The 23,911-nt window shown below is 41.3% G+C and overlaps 1 protein-coding gene across 1 annotated transcript in view; it reads left to right on the top strand.

Annotated features, from left to right (window-relative positions):
• The first annotated feature begins 13,320 nt into the window (after positions 1-13,320).
• Positions 13,321-23,911, top strand: part of MAPRE2 (microtubule associated protein RP/EB family member 2) — a 72,413-nt gene continuing 61,822 nt past the window's right edge. Inside the window, exon 1 of the mRNA XM_084204261.1 lies at positions 13,321-13,347. The gene's annotated coding sequence lies outside the window, so the exon portion shown is untranslated. The remainder of the gene's footprint in view (positions 13,348-23,911) is intronic.

Here is a 23,911-nt window from a genome sequence, read left to right as displayed (position 1 = left end):
GTAATTTAAATTGGAGGATCCTTAAATCAGAATGCTCTACAGATATTAAAATAACTGCAGTTTCTTTAGCATTATTTGATGCCCTTAAGAATTGTATTTTTTCTTAGGGCACTGCTTTCAGAGGACAGAGACAGCTGGCTTTTGTTGCCCTAGTTTAGTTTTAGTCAAACCAACTTTCTAAGTTTAAACAGTAAATCTTGTCAACTTGAAATTTTTCAGTTTTTGTCCACCTGACAGTCATGCATATAGGCAACAATTTTCAACACAAGGAAGACTGAAATTCAACTCCTTTGTGTAAGCTGGAAGAGGAGTTGCAAAGGATGTGGTATACAATTAAAACTCTCCTTAGATAACTGAGACCTAAATAATAAACTGAGAAAGAAATATAACTGCCAGTCAGATGTGTCTTGGCCTGAAACAAAGTTTTTGAGGTGTGTTTGTAAACGCTTGAAGGCCACACCAGGTAAAGGATGTGCTTGGTATCCTGTAAATGGCTTTAGGATGTTGTATTGTCTCTGCTGCAGCAAAAATCTTTCACTGGGATGCAGGGGCTACAGGCAACATGTGATCATGGGAGAAAACCAGATAGAGAAATCCCATGATGGGTTTGTGAGGTGACAGGGAACCTATTCTGTGGCTGTGGAACAGACCAACAAGAAACGTTTGTCTGACGGGTGGCAGTGATGTCTCTGGGCTCCCTCTGAAAGGAACCCAGAGCTACTGGTACAGTCCTGTCCATTAAAACAATGTGGCACAGAGGGATTGATGTGGCTTTGTTGCAGCATTCACTGGGTGCTGCTGCAAGAAATTTGGAGTGCTGCCTTCTGATCTGTGACGGTGAAGGTCTTATTTCAGGTTTTATTGGTTTCAGTGATACATAATAAATCATAAATAAAATGTGTCTGTTCTGCAGTAGCCTAACTGTACCCATTTAAATCCAATAAATGGATTGGTGGTACAGGATATATGGCCACAGAGTTTCCTGTGTATGTCCTGCTGTACAGTGTGGTGTTTATATGTGTTTTTTTCTTGATGAAACTGTTTAAAATTTGAAATTGCAAGTAAAGGTTTGTTCATAATTATGCCTGAGGTAAACTGGAAGACATTTCTGCTTTACTCACAGCCCTAAGCATATGGGCTGGTCCTGGAAGGTGCTGGAGAGCCCACTCAGGAGTATCCAGTGGGAGCTGGGTGTCAGCCTGTGTGCTTGCAGGGTGCTGCAGCAGGGCCTGAGCTTCATGGGGGACCTGCAGAACTGATTTTAATAAAACATAAAAATAAATGTGGGAAGAAAAAGCTCTTACCAACAGGAGAGAAATCTGGTAGGTGAGATTAAAGTTCCTTAATAATATATGCCTTCCATGCCCTATGTGTCCTGTGCAGGAGGGGTCTTTCCTTCCTATCCTTTCTAGCTGTCTAATTTTGTGACTTCTGAAGTTGAAGAAATTTTGTGCTGCCTCCAGTTTATTTCCACTTCTCGTTGAGTTTGCCCTTTGGTTCAAGCCCCTGGCACAAGCCCAGCACTTTGCTCAGGCATCTGCCATTGTCCACTTGTGCATCACGGCAAACACGGAAGGGTTTCACTCCCAGCTCACCCCAAGGAGGGCACTCACAGCAGTTCAATAAATAGCTCTCTCTGTGTGTATAAACATAAAACCTCTTTGAGTTGGATTCTCTTGCCATGCTACAGGATGCCTTTCAGTTCGTATCAAGCCATTTCTCTGGGATGGGGACTGACAAAACAGTGACCTTATTCCAGTTTAAAAAAAAACCAAAAAAGTACTATAAAAAAGGCAGTAACTTATGTTCCTGGCCTTATTGAGTTCTTAGTGTCAGAGAACTGTTACACTGCTTTGAACATCCTGTTTTCCTGTGTGGAATAGTAGGGAAAGAACACAGCACTTCAAACAAGAAAGGTTGTAAGCATCTCTGCTGAGAAAGGAAAGCAAGAGTGTTCTTGGGATTAAAAACACTGCAGTGTTTTAAAAACACTGGGGTAGCATCAGATCACCTGGTTAAAGTTGGAACAAGTTCAGTTGTATTTTTCTTTACATATCTTGTATGTGAAAATACATTGATAATTTTCATATTCTGGAAATTAAACTTCAGCATCAATTTGCCATGAAACAGAAGTAGGAAAGCTGAACCCTGACATCTGGTCTCGGATTCAGCAGTTTCTCACAACCAACATGTCATGCCGAGGGGAAACAGAACAATGCTGAAGTAAAATGATGTGCTCCTGCTCTCACAGGCAAAAGGCATTTAGTTTGATAAGGTGCCAAGCAGTGTCATTTGAGAGCGTTGTAAACCCTTCCAGCTGTCTTGTGTATGCTAACTAACTATCTGGGGGACTTGGAATTTATCCCTGTGAGTATTTCACCAGGAGTGACCTTGCCTGATCCCGTGGCTTCAAGATCAAGTGCAGCTCGTTGCATTCTCCTGCTAATATTTTTGGCCATGGCTGCGTTGCTCTGAGCATCCTGCCCACTGCTGAAGCATGGGCTGTGTTTGCACAGCCAGGCTCCCCTCTCAGCTTGCTGCAGGAGATGCTGCCCTGCTCTGTTGGCTCATGTGGAAAGTGTGGCATGTTTCTACCAGAAATGGGAGGGTGTAAGATTTGCAGCAGAGTGCAGCAGACTCTGAGACAGGCCCTGCAGGGAAATCAATCTTATGGGAAAACGTAGGTTGAAGCTCACATTTTTGCTATGTGAGTTAATTAGCAATCTGACTACCAAAAAGGGAGAAAGATTGGACTTTTACCACCAGCATGCATAACACTGCTCACTGGCTTGGAAGAGACAGACCTGCTTTCAGCTGATGCTGGATGCTTCAGCTGCAGACTCTATGCAGCTGCTCATTTTTTCCACAAGTTACTACCTTGATTCACCTTGGGCATGTTCAGTTCAGTAATATCTTGTTATGGGGACTTTCAATAGCTGACTAATCTTGATGAAAACAGAAAGGCTTTGTTAAATGAGTTCATGACTGGGAAATAAGGACTGTGTTTTCACAAGTTTTATTTAGAGCCCCAAAATGCATGTTCACCTTTTGTACATATATTTTATATCTAGCACTCTTTCCTAAAGCAGTCGTGCCTGAAAATATCTGATAGTTGCCACCTCTGGAGCCTATGCAAGGCAGGAGGTGTGCCAATTGTTCTTTCAGGCTCAGCTGAAGGACACTCTGGTCATTCCAAAGAAGAACAGCTACTGGGAGGCTGCTGCTGCAGCAAGTGCCACAGTTTGAAGAGAGCTTATCTGCAGCATTAACACAGGCTGGGTTCTCAAGGGCAGACTGCGTGTGCCTCTGAAGAAACAGTAAGACTTGTTATTCTGCACAGAATCTACTGTACTGACAGGTTTATGAGAGAAGGATACAAACAAAACCAAACCCTTCCAAACTCCAAAACTGCCGTTTTGCTAATCTAAGCTAAAAGGCTTTGTCTTCTAAATGTGAAAAATTACCTTTTGTATAAATCTATGAGGGAAATAGTGTGCATGTAAATGACAAATCAATCCAAAGTAGCTGATTCTTCAGTTAAGTGATGACTTTTCTTGATTGGTTTGGCCAGAAAATGAAAAACATAAGTGTCTGGGAAAGGCAGTGAGAGAAGTATCTGCACTTAAATTGTGTATACTATTTAAATTAGTTTAGTACTCTTCCAAATCAGTGCTTACACACAGTGTGCTGAAGGAAAAGCTTTGCAGAGCAGAATGTTGTGGAAGTTTAAATTAAACCTGATATTGTAAAATAACTTGAAAACTTCCTAACTGGCTTTTTTTTCTAATGGGTAAAGGAAGCACATGTTCATGTTTGTGGGCTGGGCCACTGTGTTCTGTGGCTCTTGTCTGCAGAACAACATAAAGAAACAATAATTCATGTGAGCTTTGTATTGTGGCTTCTTGGAGGAAATACTGCAGCTCAATAATGCAGCCCAAAACTTTCTGATATGGTAGAATTCAAATGCAGGCTCTCCTTTCAGAACAAAAGAACATTAACTTTTGAGGGGTTGAGGCTTAGCAACCCATCTTTTGAACCCCCTCCTGTATGACTTTGCTTTATTGTGTTGTATCATGGAGTGCTTAAATAAGGTAACAAGCTGTCACTCATCTCACAGACTGGAATATTTTTCCTTCAACTTGAAATTCACAAGCTGTGATCAGGTGGCAATGCCATTGTAACTGAAGGAGTAAAAGGTATTTATGCAATTTTCATATACAGTCCTGCCCTGAAGAACCCCTCTGTGGCTTTTTTTGAGTTTCCCTTAATGAGGAAACTTCCAGCTCTACATGCACTCTAGATCACAAAAAAGCTCAGCTGTTTCTGTGCTCTCTGTCAAATATACAGGTTTCCAGTTTTAGCTGCCATTACTTGTGTGGGGTCATTACCACAGTGCAAGTGTCCTCAAGCTTCAGGGTATTTTAGCTTTCCCATTTTGCAAGCAGGAGGCCCCACTTTCTGACAGACTTTTTGCAAGTGCAGGTTTCTGATCCTCACTGAGAATATAGATAGCTGTTATATTTGTCAGTGAAGTTCTTCTTCTCTTTGTGATAAGAGGTGCTCACCTGGGTAGGGTAAGCAAATCAGCACTCACTGCTTTGAAACATGACTAAATACCAAGCTGAATTTCTCTGCCTACTCCCCCAAGAGATCCAATCCTATCAAATCTCCAGATTTTTTTACCTGTGTCAAGCACAACAATTGCCTCCTTCTTTCAGTCAAAATACATGTGGAGAGTGTGAAGTGTTGGTGAGCTGTTCCTCCACCTTGAAGATGAGGAGGGCTGAAGGATTGACTCAGAACATGAGATACTAAAGGGGATCTGCCCCTTAGCAGGTTAGAGGAGGCTTAAAACGTGCTATTCCAGTTTTTCATGATCAGTGGGCTGTGTCAATGTCATCGGGACCCCCTGCCCATGTTTCTCCACTGATTAAATTGTGTAAAAGATTGCCATGGTCCTTTCAGGAGAGATGGGAACACAGGGATGATTGTCACACTGTGGGTCTATAGAAAAGTGGGTCTCGCATTCCACTGAGGAAAACTGGGTGGTTGGGATTGATCAGATGAAAAGGAGAGACTTCTTTGGCTTTTGGTTTATGGGAGCACCTGTGATGATCTGTGCAGGACAAATGAGGTGATGCTACACACCCTTCAATGTCCCATCAGCTGTCACTTGAGCACCTTATCTAATCAGAGGTTCACAGGACATTCTATTATAGCCTTAAAGCCTTCATAGGTTTGTACATGCATAATTGACTGCAGGTAATCCATTCTGCTCACACAAGGCAGGAGTCCAAGAACTCTTACCTGCTTCACCAGTGCTGTAAAGAGAAAAACTTTTGGGTTTACATTTATGTATTAACTATTATTTATTATAATATATTTCTATAGTATACATTTATTAATGTATGTGTCTACTATACATATATTCTATATAGCAAACATTTGTATATTAATATAAATGTATACTACATTAATATATTTATGCAGTATACGTTTTCATCTAACAACTGAAATAAAAATCAAGTTACAAGACTTGAACTGCTTTAACTACTGCCACAGATACTGGAATCTGTCTTTACATCTTTGAGCTGGTCCCCTTTTTATGTTCAGCAATTTAAGGCAGAGAAAGATGCCAGAACTGTTGAAAGGGCTAAGATGGCAGTTCATACATCACTCTTTCTTGAGCTCTCTTTCCTGGGTAAGGCAAGCAGGCCACAAGCAGCCTGCAGTGATACTTCTACATGGAATCACTGGATGATACTGGTTGCAAGAGATAATCTTGTCCACTCCTGTTCAAAGCTATCCCAAACAGATCAAGTTGCTCAGGAACTTGTTGAGTTCTGAATATCTCGAACATTCAGATTTTCCAGCCTCGCTGGACCCAATGTTCAACCACTCTCATGATGAAAACACTTTTCCTAGCATGTAATCGGGATCTTCCCTGTTGAAACTTGCCTGTTGCCTCTTGCTGTGTCTGTGTGCCTTTGAGAAGATCCTGGCTTCATCTTCCCTACACCCTCCCCTTTAGTAGCTGAGGGCTGCAGTCATACATCCCCTACTCACCTTACACCTTCTCGTGTTCAGGCTGGACCAACCCAGCTCTCTCAGCCTCTCCTGTATCATACACTCCATCTCCTTAACTATCTTGGTATGGTAGGCTGGGCTCCAGAGTGTCTGTCACTGGTTTGTGGCTCCCCAGCACACAGGTACTGCGCTTTTGCAACCCCTGGGTACAGCAATTACTGTCCTGGATCTGCAATCCCAGCCCAGTGCAGAGTTGCCCTCCTTTTCTGCAAGGACATTCTGCTGAGCATTGTTCAATGTGTTGTCAATTTTCCAATTTGACCCCTCAGGTCTTTTTCTTTTATTCTCTGAAGTTTGTCTCCAGCTGGCTGGGACCCAGCAAGGTCATTCCTTCCCTGGGGCTAGAATTTGCATACTTGATTTCCAGACCTGTTGTCCTCACCTCTTTTCTGGTCTGATATATGCCCAAGTCTTGGACTGTTTTGGAGAACTTTTTTACTTTTTAAAGGAAGTTACTGAATTCTGTAACTTAGCAAAGACACCCAGTTGGTAAGTTTAGACAATTTGTAGGCAAAGTGCTCATAGTAAAGCACCAGGTTAAAACAGGGGGTTGGTAGGAGCATTTATCCCCCTCTGTCTAGCCACCTAAAGGATTTTTGCTGAATGTTCACTGATGTGCTAAATTTTCTTCACTCACTCTAAAGAGAGATCTGAAAAACTAATCCAACAGTAGTGGAGGATTCAGCCCATTTAATCTCAAGCACCTGAACTGATCTACCTGCCCTTTTCTCAGACATAAGTTGTTACTTTTTGAGTTAAACCATCTGTCTTTTAAACCAACTTGCCCTTCTAAATGTTTTCCTGGTGCTGAAGTTGGTACATGTTATCTCCCTGAAGCAATTTTGAGAGTCCCCCAGATGCTGCATAACACTCCTATGGAAGTTCTCTTTGGGCACTTCCTACTGTGCTTGTTCAGCAGGCTCGTTGTCAAAGATTGTCAGCTTGGATAATTCAGCTTACTATTATGCCATCAGGACTCCTCACGTTAACCTCAGGATTTGCTGTTTTAAAAGAACTTCAGAAAATGGCTCAGGTCAGAACACAAAGACAGGCACATTTTGTGCTATTTTTGGTGGTTTTTTTTTTACTTTTGAATGAGTATTTTAATGCTTTCCCCTTGAACCTTTTTTTAATTCTAAGCCGATGATTAGTCTATAAGATCCAGCTACAAATTGAAGTCTAAAATTGAGTACAGGAAATGATAAATCTGGAGGCTGGTGGTGAGTTGACCTGGACCAGAGCAGCTGCTGCTAGCTGTCTTCCATGTGTCTCTCACTCCCTCCATGTTGAACAGGAGAAGGCTGATGTGTGTTCTGCCTTAGCTCCGTGTACCCCTTAGTCTTTAGGCCGTATCTGAGGAGTCTGTGTCTGCTTTCAAAGGTTGATCTTTCCTCCCACTCAGTGGAGGTGTTCCCTATGCCTGTTTCTGGCCAGCTATACCAGCCAGTGAGACAGATCCTGTCCTCCCAGTGGTAAAATCCCACTGTTGATGGGGCCTTGCTGGGCACTGTAAAACACGGGAACTGTCCCACATTTACTTTTCTAAATCTGGAAAAGAAAAAAAAAAGGGTGACTTTGAAATTAGATCCCTTTTATCTTCTGCTTCAGAGTGTATGGGATTCAGAGTTCTAGCAAAACTGCAGGGCAGCCCAGAGACATAAATAAGGAGCAAACAGTTAGGGCTGGAATGCCTTAAGGCAATATTATTGCCAAATTCTTCATAATGGGAAACCTTAGTCAGTGCTTTTCTTGCCTCACTATAAAACATGCAACATTACAGCATAATTTTGTTTATAAGGAAATATTTAAAAGAAATTGGTTAAATTATTCTAGTGCTTTAAAATAGGCAGAAACCTGATCTACTCTAGTTATTTTTAAACTAAGATGATATAAAGCCTACCAGGAAAAAATAAAAGGCAAACCCTAAAGCATAATGCATGAGTGCATACAGAAGTGCATCAATAGCAAACTGCAGTTCAATGTGCAAACTGCAGACATGCACCAAACAAAATTGTTGGTTGTGTTGGATGTAGAAGTCAAGACGCTGGCACTGACCCTACCAAGTGGGACAGACTTTTAGTTCTGTGATAGAAATTGACTCTGAATTAATTCAATGACTCTGAATTAAATTTTAAAGAAAGGGATTCCTCAAATAATTGAAGGATGATTGTTTTCTCCAAATGGAGCAAGGAGAAATTTTTTTGGAGATAACTGAGATGTGGCAGCCTGCTGCTAAATACAAAGAATGATAAATACACAGTCTCATCTGGTCATCCTATTAGGTCTGCCACCTACTGCTGGATATACTGGTTTGGCACTGCTTGTCATGCAAAAGAAAAGGTTTGCCAAATCTGTCACACTAGCTAAGTAAAATCACACAAACTGAGCTCTGTTACACCCTTTCCAAGTTGGAAGATAATTACTGTGTCTCAGAGTTACTGGGCAGGAAGGCAGTGAAGGCATTTATTAATAGGAGGAGGACGGGTAGGCTGCTGCAAAAATGTGAGTGTTGCTGCAGTTGGCTGCAGCTTTGAACCCAGCAGGGTCTGCGAGTCACTTGGATCATGGAAATTCCCCTTTACAAGAAGTTGAGAAGGGACAGGAGAGGACAGCAGAAATGACAGAAATTGGTTTACTGCTCTATAGGAAGAAAAATCTAAAGGCTTCCCAAACAGAGTAGAAGTCTTCCTGAGAAAGGATGCATGCTCTTTCCTACAAAGTTGCTAAGTAGGACATGCTTGGATTTACTTTATATGTAAATGACCAAAAAAAGTTTGTTTGCTTTGTAAATGAGAGGGAGGAAACAGAGTCTTATAAGAAATCTCTAGAACCTTTTTTGTGCCAGTAGATGACTTGAAATCAGAGCACTGGAGAGAAGCAGAACTGCTGGGACAAATCCGTGTTTGGAATGGGAAGAGCAAAAGAGGTGGGAAGCGTTCGGTATCCGCATCTCACATCTTCTGGGACTGCCTTCCTTGTGAAGCACTCTGGGTCAGACTAGGTTTCTTGTAATTCTGAAGCTGGAGATAGTGTTAAACTCAGCTCTGTTTCTTGATTTCTTTGCTTTGGGTCTTTGCCTTTGTGCCTTCCCTGCAGTGCCACAGAGCGAGGCCGGAGGAATTACTCAGGAACAGTGAGGCAGCACAGGGCTGGGCTGTTAGTTACCAGCAAGTTGAGAAATCTGCCAAATTGTGAAGTAGATGGGGGTTTTTGTTTTGGTTTTTGTGATTCATGCACAGCTCATAAAAACAGTCGTTCTTTCCTTTGACACTGGAAGCTGTAAAATTAATGTTTCTGTTCATGTTTTCAACAGGAAAGCATATGTAAATAGTGATATACATGGTTTTCTGATTTACACTCAGAGTTTGTCCATTTCTGTAATTTGTCAAGCTATTCTCCACTCAGTAAATGCCTGGATAGCAGCCACATGGGGTTGCTTGAATTCTTTCAGTTGCTAAAAATAAGTTGGTTTTGAAGTTTTTTTCAGTAACTGCTGAGGATATTTGAGGCAATAATCAGTGACTGTCAGCCCATATTACAAATTGTTTCATGCAACATCGCATTTCCAGTCTTTGGCAGGGAGAAGAAAACAGATCTGTGCAGTATGGAAGAAAGCATCCAGTGCACAGAGAGACAGTAGCAGCAGACAGGGCTCAGTGCCCACAGGGGAAACACAGTTTCTGCAGACAAAGTTCTGAACTAGAAGGCATTTGATTTAAATCACTTTAATTACATTCTGTCCTAATTTTTCCTCCTTGGTCCTCCAAACTAACAACTATGGGTACTACTTTTCATATTACGATTGTAGGATGTGCCTCTGGATGCTGTTGTTCCTTGTTTACTACGGATTCTCTGTACTTTCTTCTTCCATTGAGTTGCTTTCCTTTCTACTTGCATTCTCATATCCCTCTTTCTCAATTCTTGTTTTGTTTGGGATGTTTCTTTTTTTTTATTTGGGTTTTTTTTGTCAGTATTCATTTAAATTAAATACAATGCTTTACAGCATTTCAAGTGATTTTATTATAGAAGCCCCTTCTGCATCAGTTTGTGTCAGTAGGGTCAGCACTGTTGGTGCAGGAATAGCTAGTGTGCACAGGGAGAAAAAATGTATGCTGAGACCAGGTAAGCCCTGGAGAGCAGCAGTCCTGCTGAATCCACGGGACACCCCAAGATCCCATAAACTCTGAACTGTAAAAGTTGGCCAAACCTGCCCAGGCCTCCACTTGCACTCATTAGTATCAAACAGGATATGGAACCCAGCAGCATCTGAAAAAGTGGCCAGTGTAGGCTACAGAGCTGCATACACAGGTGGTGAAGGAAGGGAAGGGACCCCTGAGGAATGAACTCTCTGGAAGCCAGTGGCCCACTAGTCTGACCCCCCTCTCCTGGGTTTCACTTCCTGACTGTATCTGTAGCAGGATGAAACAAGGGATGGGATGGGGAGAACTGAATGCACTGTGTGAACGCTCACTGGCTACTAATAAAAGCTACTTTGTTCTATTAATAACAGCTGAACTCAAAAGCATTTCAGGATAAACATTGGTCTGTTTCCCCCCAGTGTAATTCACCCAGGGAAATGGATAGTCTAATAAAGGGAACTTGCAGCTACGGGTGACTTTGCACATACCTGCAAATATTTGCATTACAACAACATAGATCAAATCATAAATTTCTGGCCTGAAAAAAAAAAGGCGTAATCATACTTATCTCTTTTACTACATAGGATTTTCTGAAACTACTCTTTAGTTTGCTGCTTTTTTTTTCTGTATTTTAAGGTCTTTTCAATTTTCCTGACCCTCTACATCTTCATCCTCTTGTATTTACCCCTTTTGCCTAAGTTTTCCAATGTGGAAGAAAGAATTTCTTTAGGTGTATTGATAGATGTCTTTTTAGGAGATGAGAACCTACTTTAAAATCAGTTCAGCCTGTGTGTGTGTTGTGGAGTTTTGAGGAATTGAGCTGTCCATGGCCTGCCATGAAATAAAGGGACGTGGCATCCTTTTCTCCTTGCCTTCATTGCACATCTTTATCCCTCCACCCTTTCAAAGGAGACTCCAGCTCTCCATCCTTACCTTCCTCACACCCACTGACTAGGACCTCTACTGCATTCCTTTGTCCACCTAAACTAAATTCCACCCTAATGATCCAGTGTTTCCTACCACTCCCTTGCCTGGGTGCTGCTGCGGCATCTGGAGCCAGCAGGACGAGTTGAGGTGTTGGCATGGCTCACGGAGCAGGTGGAGACCTGGCAGCCCTCCTGCACACAGCACTAAGTGCCAATTATCTCATGTGGCTACGGCGATTGCACTGCTCCCTGCAGCTCAGGGAAGTGCCTGTTTGCAGGCAGAAAGGCAGGAGCTGCTGCTGAGATGTGCCTCTTTGGCTTGACCTGTGCAAGCATCAACAGAATCAGCTTCCAAGTTTTAGGGACTTGTGCTGTGAGGATTTTTTTGTTTGAGACAATATGAATGAAGTTCAGCATGGTGGTGTTACTCAAATCCCCCTCAAACGGAGGTCTACATACTGAAGACAATTAAGTACCTCTGCCTTCAATATGCTGTAAATATCACACTCTTCAGAAAGTATAGCGTGGAAAACATTCCATGAGTGTATGAAGTGTCATATTTCTAACGGGATTGCTATGTCTCTCCACTGCTGCTGCCTGTTAGAAGTTCTGGTCAGCACCTCGTGGTGAGAGATGTCTTTTCACCATTATCCCACTTGTAAGGATGGGACGCTCTTGTTGGAGTAGTGCTGTCAGATCCCAGCTTAACTTCAGAGGGGCACTACTTGGCCAAAAGCCATTACACCATGATGGATTTGCTGCTCTTTTGCCAATAGGATGCCTGAGGTTTTTCAGCTGTGCTGGAATCACTTTCCACATTAAACAAATGGAGGAAAAACAGTACATTGAAAAGCAAAGCTTAAGAGGCTTGGAGAGATTAAAAAAAAAGAAACAATAACATGTTTAATAGCTAATTCCCATTCTGGTTTGGCTTTAAGGTAGCTTCAGCCTTCCAGTTTGCTAGCAGCCCTCCTAAGTTCTCTGCCAGGATGAGTCACAGCTTCTGGAACTGGGATCCAGTCCTATAGACAAGCCATCTTTAAAGGTCTGACTACCTTTTCCAAATTATAGTGAAGTATAGTGAGAATTGCTTAATGTTGTCCTCCTCTTAAAACAGGGGTTTTGAGGAATATAAATTCACCTGTGGGAGCTTCTTACATCCCTTGGTCCCTGGTTCAGTCCAAGTAGCCCTGGGATCCTGTTTGGTGTGGTTTCGTGCTGTTATGCAGAGATAGATGTCTTTGGAATACTCCTCCCTGCTGGGCTGTCTCAACTAGTTGACTAGGAATGCAAAACAAGCAATAACCAGAGCCCTGGTCTGACTGTAAACCATTATTTACCTGCTAGGAGTGATATTTCCTGCTGACTGAGGAGTCGAATTAAGAAACTTAGCCACGTAACCATAGTATGTAATTCAGGGCACCAACTGAAACCCATATATGGTTGCTCCATCTCATGTTTCTGTAGTCTGTAATGTACCACTTGAGAGAACGGATGTGAGGACAAATTTAGCATTCATAGGCAATTCCCTCCAGGAACACAGGAGGGAATAGGCCTTAATGTGGCAGCTACGAGGGGGCAGCACCGTGATTTCATTGTTAAGTGAGACACTTCAAAGGACTGCCAGCGTTTTTGTGCTGTATTGGCAAAAACACAGGCTTTCCTGGATTACAGTTACTGTGCTTCTCAATGGCAGATTTTTTTTCCCTCTGGAAAGCTGTTCAGGCAAGTGCAGCAAGGCTCCAGTTGCATGACACGACAGTCATAACTGATTGCCTGTGCTCGGAAGAAGCCTGGTTGGATGAAGAAAGACCAGTGTGCCTGGAAATCATGAATAAACTCTAAATGCAGCACTGCATGAGGGAGCTCATAGACCTGCTACTATATCAGGGGGCATCTGATTGTTGTGCAGATGTGTTAGACACTGAGCCATTGTGAACACAGCTGAATTAGGGCATTGTAATGAAGGATTTCTACTCATTTCAATTTTCAGCATACGACTATTGCATCACTGCTCAGCCAATGCAGACAAAGACCATCCAGTGAATCTTTGGGGTTTTTGTTTGGCTTTTTTTTTTTTTTTTTGGCCCCCTATTTGGTAGCTGAACTAAAGATTTCATGTTTTCTTTTCAGTGCCAAATTGCTGCAAGGAACAATTCAAGCCGGCAACCAGGGAAAGTGTTTGGATGCTCAAAGTAAGTATGTTTGTGCATTTGTGGGTTTTTTACCTAAGGACTCATGTTTGATGCCTGTAAGGCAGTAGCTGGAAAAGTTTGGTATGAATAATAAGTGATATTGCTTTCCATCATCTTTGACTAGGTAATAGTCATGAAACAAAACTGATGGAAGCTACATAAGAGGTCATAGACCTCTTAAATAACTGATTAATAAATTAATATTTTAAAATTAATATGATAAGTAATTTAGGCCTTTTTTTTACTGGAGTAAGAAGGAAGAGGTGGCAGAAAGGAATTAAAAATAAAAAAACCCTAGAGGTGAACAATGAATCTGACTTCTTCCTTCTATTTGGGAGAGTTGAGAAATTGTATCCTTCCCTGCTTTTGTTTTGTTAACTGTTAGCTCTTCTGCACTTTATTAGTGCTGCCACCATAATGTTAAACGGAAAAGAGCAAATTACATGAAGCACAAGTACAGAGTTAGCAATTAATGCCACAGAGAATTAATGTCCCTTTTTAAATCCCAACTATGGGAGTTTAACTTCAACCATCCAGCCTTAAACTTGGCATCTGTGGAATGTGCTCAGGAAGTCACCTAAGGAAAGTGATATCAGACCAGTGATATCAGAGAGGAGGCCCACAAGGTGGCAATGTTTAAAAAGCCTTCAGAAGGGATGTGCCCTGAACAGATCCATGTTTCCTGCAGTTGCCATCACTTGCTGCCCTTGTGCCATTTCTGCTGCATCGGTGCTGTTAAACAGAAAATGCCAGTGTTGTCAAAATCGAGCATAGATAATGGCTGGTACTACTAAACCTCTTGTTTGAACCATTGGCAGTGCACACCGTGCTCTACAGGATACCATTCCGGCCTTTTCCCTTGGAAGGAATGTGCTGCAGCATTTGTGGTTTGCAATAGCTTGGGGCTTCTTTATGCATAGCTAGTAATAAATATATGCATGGCACTGAAATGATGGTCAGGCTGTGTAATGAAGAACTTCCATTTTCAAAACATACTGCTGCATTTTTTGCTAATGCTTGCAAAGCTGTTACAGTGCGTAAATAAATGTAACTTTGGATGTAGGAGGTAGCTCAGTTTGCAGTGATGCTTTGTGCTTCACAGCTAGAAGTGAAAAGACTTGCTTTACTGTGAAACTGGGGGGTTGCTACAGGTTATGTAATGCCCTGCAAAAAAAAAAAAAAAAAAGAAAAAGGAAAGAAAACTTAAATATGTTTGCAGAAAGATACCTGATAGGTGTGAGAAACTATTCAGGATACGTTCTATGGTATATACAAGAATTGCCGCCAGTAATTGTTCACCAGCACAGACATAGGTGAGTAGGAGAGGGACAGTTAAACGAGGAGCCACATAGTCCAGATTCATTCAGATTGCGAACTAACTTCAGCAGACATGGGGCTCAAGTGTACTTGGAGATTCTCAGGACTATCAGCCTATAATTTAGTCAAAAGAGGCTCGTATGCCTCAAGGAGGAAACAATAAATCTAGACTACAGGAGGCATCTCAGAGCAAGAGCTAGGAAAACATAAGGTTCTCCCCCATGGATGCAACCCTTCCTGGGAAGGTGTTGCACTCCCCCATGGATGCAACCCTTCCTGGGAAGGTGTTGCAGATGGAAGGGCAGCAGGACAATGCCCTGTGCTGAGCCACAGAGGCTTTCATCTGTTGCTGTCTGCTCTGGCACGGAGGCTGCTCCCTAAAGTCAAGCTTCGTCATTGCGGTTATGCTGGCATTGTCACAAGCACTTGGAAACAACAGGAAATCTAAGGAAAACTGTGAGCATGGAGATAGTGCACAGCCACCAAGTGGACATTTATAAAAGCAGACTGCATCCTACCTGACTGACAGAAACTTATCTGACGTGTGCAGATTTCCTGCAATGTGTAACCCTTTCTGCAAAGCAACAGACAGTTTTCCAGTGTATTCCTAATGGATTGCTGCTCACTGTATAGCCTTTCCTTTTCAAATCCTTTAGTCCTTATGGCCTATTATATATCCAAATCTAGTTATCAGCCTTCTAATACCAGAGGTTCATTACATTGCTGCAGAATTAGCTGAGCTATTACAATTCCAAATCCATGTAACATGCTATTATATACTAGTCTTAGCCCAGGAAACCTTCTGGTCAGGTTTCAGTGGCTTTGAGCCTGACAAATGTTTGTGGTTTTTTGTGGAATTAAGTTATATGGACAACAATATGAGGGACGGATACTGGAATATTCAAGAAATTTTACAGTTCTTGTATTAAGTGCTCTCATGTGTGACATGCAGATAAGGGGCCTATTGGCAGTAGCAATTCCTTGATTGATGCACTATCACCAAAGAAATTACAATTATCCTAACATTAGAAAGCAATGTTGGTTTCTACTTGAACATCAGCTCAGGAATTACTTGTTAGATTTCAGTTATTGTGAGATAGGGGAAGAGAAAGAAAACAGATTGAAAGTGTGTGCATATGTATATATCTACATGTGCATATAAAGTACGTTTGTATGATGAACTACTAATTCATTAAGTGTTCAGGGGACATCTGAACAAAGGCCTGTATGAGCTTTTGTCTTCCCTGCAGACAAAAATATTCTCTGATTGCTCATGATAAAGGTGCAGGTACTTACCCAAACCAGGCAGACTAAATAATTGCTTCCTCTCACTCCTTTCTCCTTACCTCCCAGCACCAGAACCGGTGCAGAATAAACACTGTTTCTAGATGAGGGCACTTGTTTCCCCCTCAGTTCCTTGCTACTTGTTTCCCCCAGCTGGTTTTGACCATGTCTACTAAAGAAGCTCTAACTTTCCTTCAGTCAAAAGACTGAAGAACTGTGACAGAGGTGAAATTCTGGGCTGAGCAGAGTGATTTTAAAGCATTTTCATTCCGTGGAAACACCATAAAGTCCCCCAAAATGCAGTGGAGGACATCTGTTGATGAGTTGGTCCTGCACAGGACGCAGATGCTTTAGAGATCCAACATGAGAAAGCCAGAGCCCTAAAGCCTGAACCTGAGGGAGCAAAGTTAACCAAATGGAATGTTTGTTTATGGCTGTGCACTCACCAGCCCAATTCCCTTCTTAACTTAGGAATTGGGTAGCTTGGATAGCCTTTTATGGTGCTGTCTGAAGATATTCTGAACTTTGGGGTGATATTTATTTTTCCAGTACCCAATACCAAAAATTATCCCACAAGAGCTCAGCAAAGCAGCTGATGATTCATCAGGAATGTAACTTTGCTTTTCAAAAAAGATAACGTGTGGTTTTGTTCAGAGTTAATGAGATCCTTTCCAACACAGAAGCTGTCAACAGCGCTGACATACATTTACAGTTACAAAAACACATAGCCTTGTGGTTGGGGCTTTTATTAAATAGAAACCTCATTTTCTACTGTAACGAGGAAAAGGCACTGTTTTCTTGCCGGTAGTACCTTTTGTACTCAAAGTATTAGAAGCCTTTTATTGTCATTATTATTTTATACACAATGTGGCTGTTCAGAGGTTACAAAATGGTGCCACTTAATGCCAGGACTGCTGAAGCCATGACAATATAAAATAATGTATATATTAAAAAATATACCCTTGTTTCCAGTCATCTTTTATTGCCTTCTGCATCTTGCCTATCAATGGTAGTTCATTTAGAAGCTGGAGAATGTTCATTAAAGGATGATTCAAGTAATGATTTGAGTTTTGCTCCAGCAGAAAAAGAAACCATAAAATGTAGGACCTTGAAAAATATTAATCCTTGTCAGATATATCAAGTATTTATAGCGCATGTAGATGCTATAAAAATAACTGTGCAATTTTTCAAAGCAGTTTCAAGATTTTATAAATATAATCTTGCATGTGCCCCTGTGCTGTGGTAGGCGCTGGGGAGCTTTCCTGGTCTTTCTTCCCATGCTGCTGCTGAAGCCTGCATCTGGACAGCAGGCATTGGGATACTGAGCTGTGGTGCTCAGGGCCTCCAGCAGCAGAGGAAAATCCAGAGGTGGACAGGCTCCAAGTATCAGCATTTTTTAATATTTCTCTGCAATCACTGGAGCTGGAATCTTTGGTTTTCATTAGCTGACTGCTTGGATTCTCATACACTTCATGATCTGCAGCTTGCAGAAAATCACCCTATGTGTACTGAGTCAGAATAAAGTGGGAGTCACTGGCAGTGCACAGCACACTAATGAGGTCAGCTGGAAGCAGCACATAAGTTGTTCTTACAGTAAAATTGTTCCTTATAATAATGGCTTCTTCAGCCTTCTTAGAGACATGTTTAGTGCTAGGTCAAGTATGAGAAGGCCACTCTTGTGGAGAGCGCTGCTGTGTTACAATACAAGGTGGCAAAATTAGAGGTTTTCAGGTCTTGGGACCTAGTAATTTGTTGCATTCAAACCCACATGTTGTAATCATCTGTAGCATCTTGCATGTCTGCTCCTACCTGAGGCTGGAGCAGGAACAGGCATTTGGTGGGAAGTGCAAAGGGGTAAAGTCAATGGCACCTGGCTTGAGCCTTAAAAGCCTCGGCTGGAGATCTGCCACCAAAGTGTGCACACTGTGTTAAAAATCCTCTCTGAGTCATTAGGCAGGCCAGGTACGTGTCCTGGGTACCATTTACTGTGGGAGCACCAGTTTTAAGTCTCCCAGTACCCATTCCTCATAGAAGGAAGCTGGCACTGCCCCTGTCTTCAGGTTTATGCAGTGGCTTCCATTAGAACTTCATCCTCTTACAGAAGGTCTGGATTTGGCACACCACTAATGACCTGAGTGGGATGTGTGGGATAAATGCCTCCTGAACAGCACTACAGGGAACTACCCTTACATCATGTTGCAGGTTTTTAAACAAATAACTAATTCTTGTCTTGTGTCTGTGTAAAAGAACAATATTGACTGCGCTCAAGTATTTTCAGGCTTGATCTGATTTCATAGCTAGGATAATTTTTGTGTAATGTAAGAGGCTTCACATAATCACTCTTTTAAATCTACGGCTTATGTTTGACAAGTGGGTCATTGGTTAATGGAAGCAAGTAAATCCAGCTGTTTATCTTTTCAGTAAGACCATGCACTTTCTGTATGCTCTTGTCTGCTCAGAATGGAGACATGTACATTTTTAATGACCCTCCCTCTATTTCAGAGTAGGGGTGTGAGCTTTACCTTATATTTCTCATTTCTTCCCTACATTCGAATACAATAAAGTCACAGTATTACTTCTGCTGGTATCCCACCTGATCCGCAAATTCGTGGCAGCAGTTGTGGTACTATTAATTTAATTGCTATGTGTGATTTTTAAAAAGTTGTTAATTTGACTTCATGAGGAAAATTTAATGTTGGACATTGCTTAAAATTTTCTTACTCCTTTATTTCTCCTACCCAAGCCCCCAGTATTTCTGTGTGTTGCTCTCAAGAGATGCACCTTCCACTAAAGCAGACCAGCAGTACCTTCCTCCCAGATAGCTTTAACTCTTAACATATTTTTGGGTAACTTGAAATTTCAGGGTTTCAGATATTGCTATGTAAGCCTTCTGCAGGGTCCTAGCATCTAAATAAAGCACTTGCAGCACTAGGTTAATAAAGTGCTCAAAGTATTAATGGAAACTTGGTCTAATAACTCAAGCTGCAAAAGTCCTCTTAGGGAATGTCTGTCAGCAACATAATTTTCGTGACACAGTTTTCACATATTCTAATTTTTTTTCAATTCAGACTACTAATATAAGTGTAACATGATTAAAGCTGTCTATGAAAATTATTTTTCCTCTTCATGTGAAAGCTATTTTATTAATAAAGACTTAGCATAAACACTAGGATGATAATGAGCATTAACTTGCCAGGGGAAAAGAGTCTGTTTTCCATCAATAAGTGAGAAAACTAAAACTTTCAGATTAGTTAGGGTATTGTGCTAAGTAGCAATTAAATTATACTCAACACTTTCTTGCTCCCAAATGTTCTAGTACTTGCAAATAGAAAAACTATTACTTTAGAAGTGTGTTACAGGTCTAAATTCTTAACAAGAAGTTAAAAAGCATGTGGGTAAGAAATTCTCAGAAAGTAAAGAGCAGAATTCCTCAGATGCTTGCATTTGGCTGGGAAGGAGCCTGAAATAGCTGAAAGCAAGTCTATTTGTCTATGGGAAGACAAACTTCTGTTTAAAAATGTTGTGTGTAATACAAGTATTCGCTCTAGCCCAAAGAGGAGGCACTCCCTGATTTCTCGGTGAGCTCGAGATCACAAACAAATCCTCGGCAACCTAGTTTTTCAGAGGCGCTGAGGTGCCTCAGGGAGTTCGGCTCTTTGGTGTGTTAATGGCAGCAATGTGTCACACGAGGTGTGTGAATCCCGGCTGTGATGCAGCCTTTAAACACAGGTGCCACTTCTTGGGGTGGCTGCGTGTGAAGGTCGGTGCGGCTCAGCAGGCAGTACTGCAGCCCATCGCTCCGGGCCGGGATGAAATAAGCAGTAATTAGCTAATGACAGCATGTTAGCTGGACAATAAGTATGCTGGGGACTTGTCCGAGGGAAGGAAACCAATTTGACCCAGGTTCTCTGCAGGTGGCTGAGGAAGGGAAGTGGAAATTGCCCAAGCCTATAAAGGATTATGCCTGACAAAGGAAGAGTGGGAAAGAATGGGAGAAAAAACAATAGAGAAACTTCAGGTGTGGAACAAATCCTGAGATTAAAAGGAGGAGGCACTCATTTAGTTGTAGCAGTGGAGAAGAAGGATTGGATTTGCTTAGCTGCAGAGCTGGAAATACTGAAAAGATTAGAAAGCCACCCATGGAAGAAAGGATGGAGACGCAGCAGTTGTGCTGAGGATGACACTTGTGCAGACTCGTGGTAGTAAGTGTTTTGTGAAAGCTGGTTATAACAGCAGGTCCTGTTTCTGTGCTTGTAAAATAAGGAAAGCTGACAGAAATCAGTTTTTGTAAAATGCAATGAATGTCCCAGATAAAAAGGAGAAAGGGGAAGTTTGCACACAAACAGAAAAGCACACCATTTTCAGTGTAACTTCTTGGCATTTGCTAATTTCACGGGCGACGAGATGCCTTGGCTCTGAAAGAAAGTGATTTGTAGTGCACTGTAGGGTCCTGAGGAAACTGTAGAGTATTTTGCACTCGTTAGGTTTTTGGGCCGGGTCTTGCAATCACAGAAACACTCACACGCTACTGAATGACTTGGCAGTGTGATTTTGATCCTGGTCAGGCATGAATGCGCAATGGATTTTTTTTTATGCTAGCTAGAGCATGTAATACTGTTTATGTTGGCTTTTTGCTGGGTGTGGGAGGACAGACACTTAATTAACAGTTTCCTGGGACAAAGTAACCCCTTCAAATCCCAGTTTGTAAAGATTCAATCTTTGTTAGCTGGTGAAACATTCTTGATCCAGTAAAATTTAATAGGCCATCTGCTGGAATAATTACTTTCTTGTGCCAGCCTTCTCCATTCCTCTTTAGCAGTGGTGAACACCTTAGGCAGGTCAGACAGGTCTAAATCAATCGACTGAAATGCCTTCAAAGTGTATCACTAACATTTTCAGTGTAGAGCAGTAAGAAGGTATATCAGAGATGGAGATTGTCCACTCCCACTCGATTTTATCACATTTTTACCTTTTTCCAGACACCCCTTCTGAGCCCCAAGAAAGCTAAAGATTCCTCAACAGCTGAAAATACATAAATAAATGCTAGACTTAGTCTCTCACATTTCCAAGCCCTTCCAGGCTTTTACCATTTATAACTTGTTTTACTGGTTTTGTTTAAGATACCAATGTCTGAAGCTCTGACTTTTCCCAGCGGTAACAGTCATAAACTGTACTGTTTGGAAACCTGAAAATCGCAAATCCTTCTCTTCTAGAACACTAATCTCACTTTCATTTAATTAAAATTTTGTCATCCTCTGAAAAAATGTAGGAATTCAGATTACCTGAACATTTTTGCTGTTTTTATTTTGACTTTCCATAGCCTTTACACTTGAATTCTGACAAAACAAGCCTAGAAAACTAGCTAACACCTCGGTGCTAATGGAAGTGGCAATGGTACATCTAGAACAGCTCCAGCCAAAGAAATGCATGTGAATGAGGCATGAGTCAGTCTCCAGTCTCAATTCCTTTCAACCAGTATTAAAGATGCAGGAATCCTTACTCAAAGCATTTATTGATTACAGCATCCGTTTCCAGGTTTTTAGCTGAGAGCAGCTCCACAAGGTGTGTCTGAAACTCTGCTTTAGCCCAGTGGATATCACTGAAAACAGAGGTAACAGACACTAAAGAGCTCCAAATTTTGGGTTAGTCTGGAGTTAATGGAAGCAAAGATTCCTTCTCTTTGGAACCATTCCTCACTGAAGTATTTTCTGCTCTCACGGGAGTTTCTTGTTATGTAGAAAGGATAAAAATGTTCTGGCTATTCGGTGTGAACTTCTTATGTTTTAAGTAAGGAATCCTTTGATGTGTACTGAAGAATGCTTCTTTCTAAATAGGAATTTGGGGAGTTTATTTTTTAAAGCAGCTGGATTCAGTTAATTGGATTTAATAAATGTCCACTAAACCAATTTATTAATTTTAATCTAAGAATATTTAAAGTACACAATTAGTCTTAAAATATCATATTCAAGGGTTTTTGAAATCCTGTTCCTGTGAAAGTAAGTCCTTGTTTTGTAGGCAGTTCTTGAATCTTGAATTAATCCTCTGATTTCTGCAGTAACTATAAAAGGCAACTTCTATAACTAGTCTTTCTAAAGGAAAATACCCACAGTTTGTGGCTCTACAAGATATTTCCCTTTAGCAATCAATTCATGCACTAATGGTCAGATTGGATTGGCAGTTCATAAGGCTAAATTTTCAAGTATGCTTAGCAGGCAAAGATGCCAAGATTGATTTTATTCTTCCTCACGGGCACAGAACACTTTAAAAATGTTAAATGTGAACTCTGAAATATAAATATGTCTGTATATTTAAAAATAGACTTGAATTACCTCATAGGGATGTGGTCCATGCACATTGTGTAATTGGGACAGCCCTCTCTTTTTTTTTCCCTCTTTATCTGTGTCCCTCCAGGGAAGGCAAATAATCAAGGCTTTGCTTAAAGTGGCAACACTAGAATCCCCAAGGGTGGAAAGTTCATTCTTTGTCTACAGGATGTCTGGAGTGATAAGTAGCTGTTTTAATACCATTTATGCAGTGTTTCTTTGTCCTGACAAAATTTTCATTTGCTGTTTGCCATAGTGGATTTAAATGCCCAGAAATATAAGGTACGGAATGAGCTGGTGGGATGGTGGTGGGACAATTTATTCAGGGCTGCGTAAACAAAGAGAGTCTATAAAGTTTTCAATTTTTACCTGAAGTGATTTTATGACACTCAGTTTTCTTTTGGGTTGATCAGTGCTGTTGACAGTATGTCAGCAAAATAGGAAGCACCAGTTCTGCATAACCCAGGTCAGCTTGAAATTTACCATGCACCTCCTCACATCTGATGTCTGTTTGCTGGGTTAGGAACGCTGCTGTTGCTGACCCCTTTACAGATGTTTCTGTGTGATAAGTTATTGTCACAGGTTAGAACTGTGCTCTAGTTTAAGCTGGCACAAGCCAGTGCTCTCTCTAATAGACATTGAGTTGCATACACCTCACTTGTACTTCTCACAGATTACATGCAAATCTGGATCTCCTGAATCTTCTGCTCCTAATCTGCTGAATGCAACTGTAGAAATTAGGCTGATTCTGATGCAGCCTAATTAAGTATGCTCATGGTTATACCCATCTTACTGACCCTCCTCATGCTGGGAATAAAGTATGTCAATGTACCTTAATGAATTGGGACTTCCTTGAACAACTGAGGTGTGTCCAAGACTTAACAGAGTAACTTCTTTGAGCTCCTTCCAAACTTTGTTCCTGAGTTGCTTTATTCACTTATTTTCAAATTTAAACACTGTTGGCCAACTCCTTCAGGAGAAAGAGACTGTTTCTGCATGGATTTCTTATAAACACACACACTTGAGTGCTAAGACTGATTTTAATCTACAGTGTGTAAATATGTGGCTTTACAGAATTCTGTTAATCTTTGTTGTGATAAAGGAAGACTATGAGGATAGTTAAATTAGAAAAGCAGATGACATTGCTCTGGACTGCTGCTTTCCAAAAGTTATTGCTACTTTCCAACTGTTTTCTGAAATCTAGCCTCAGGTTTTCTTTCCCCAGTGAAAAAAATGCACTTGTGACAGGAATGTTCATGAAACTCCACAGAGAAGTGATGTACATGGCCCAAAATCCTTATACTGGCATGATAGTTGCTGCAGTTTGTAGCTGGGCTCTATTCTGAGAAGACTGCAAGCAATATCACGCTGACTCCTTTACGAGCTTGAATGTGAACAGAGATGTCAGAGATGAGGGATGCTTGCTGGCCACTCTAGGGTTAAATATGTTTTTCTTAGTCTCACTCCCTATTCCTCCCACCACCCCAAAGTTATCCAAGTGGTGGGGAATTTCTGCAATCATTAATTGTATTTATAGTTTGGCTATGTCATGAAATACTCCCTAAAACCATGTGTGTGGGGTTTTTTTATCCCCTCAAAAATGTATCAGCAGAAGTCGCTAGCCTGGCCATCACCTCTGC

This window comes from Fringilla coelebs (genome assembly GCF_963513975.1).
Source record: "Fringilla coelebs genome assembly, chromosome: 1".
Lineage (NCBI taxonomy): Eukaryota > Metazoa > Chordata > Aves > Passeriformes > Fringillidae > Fringilla > Fringilla coelebs.
This window is presented reverse-complemented; position numbering and strand designations above follow the sequence as displayed.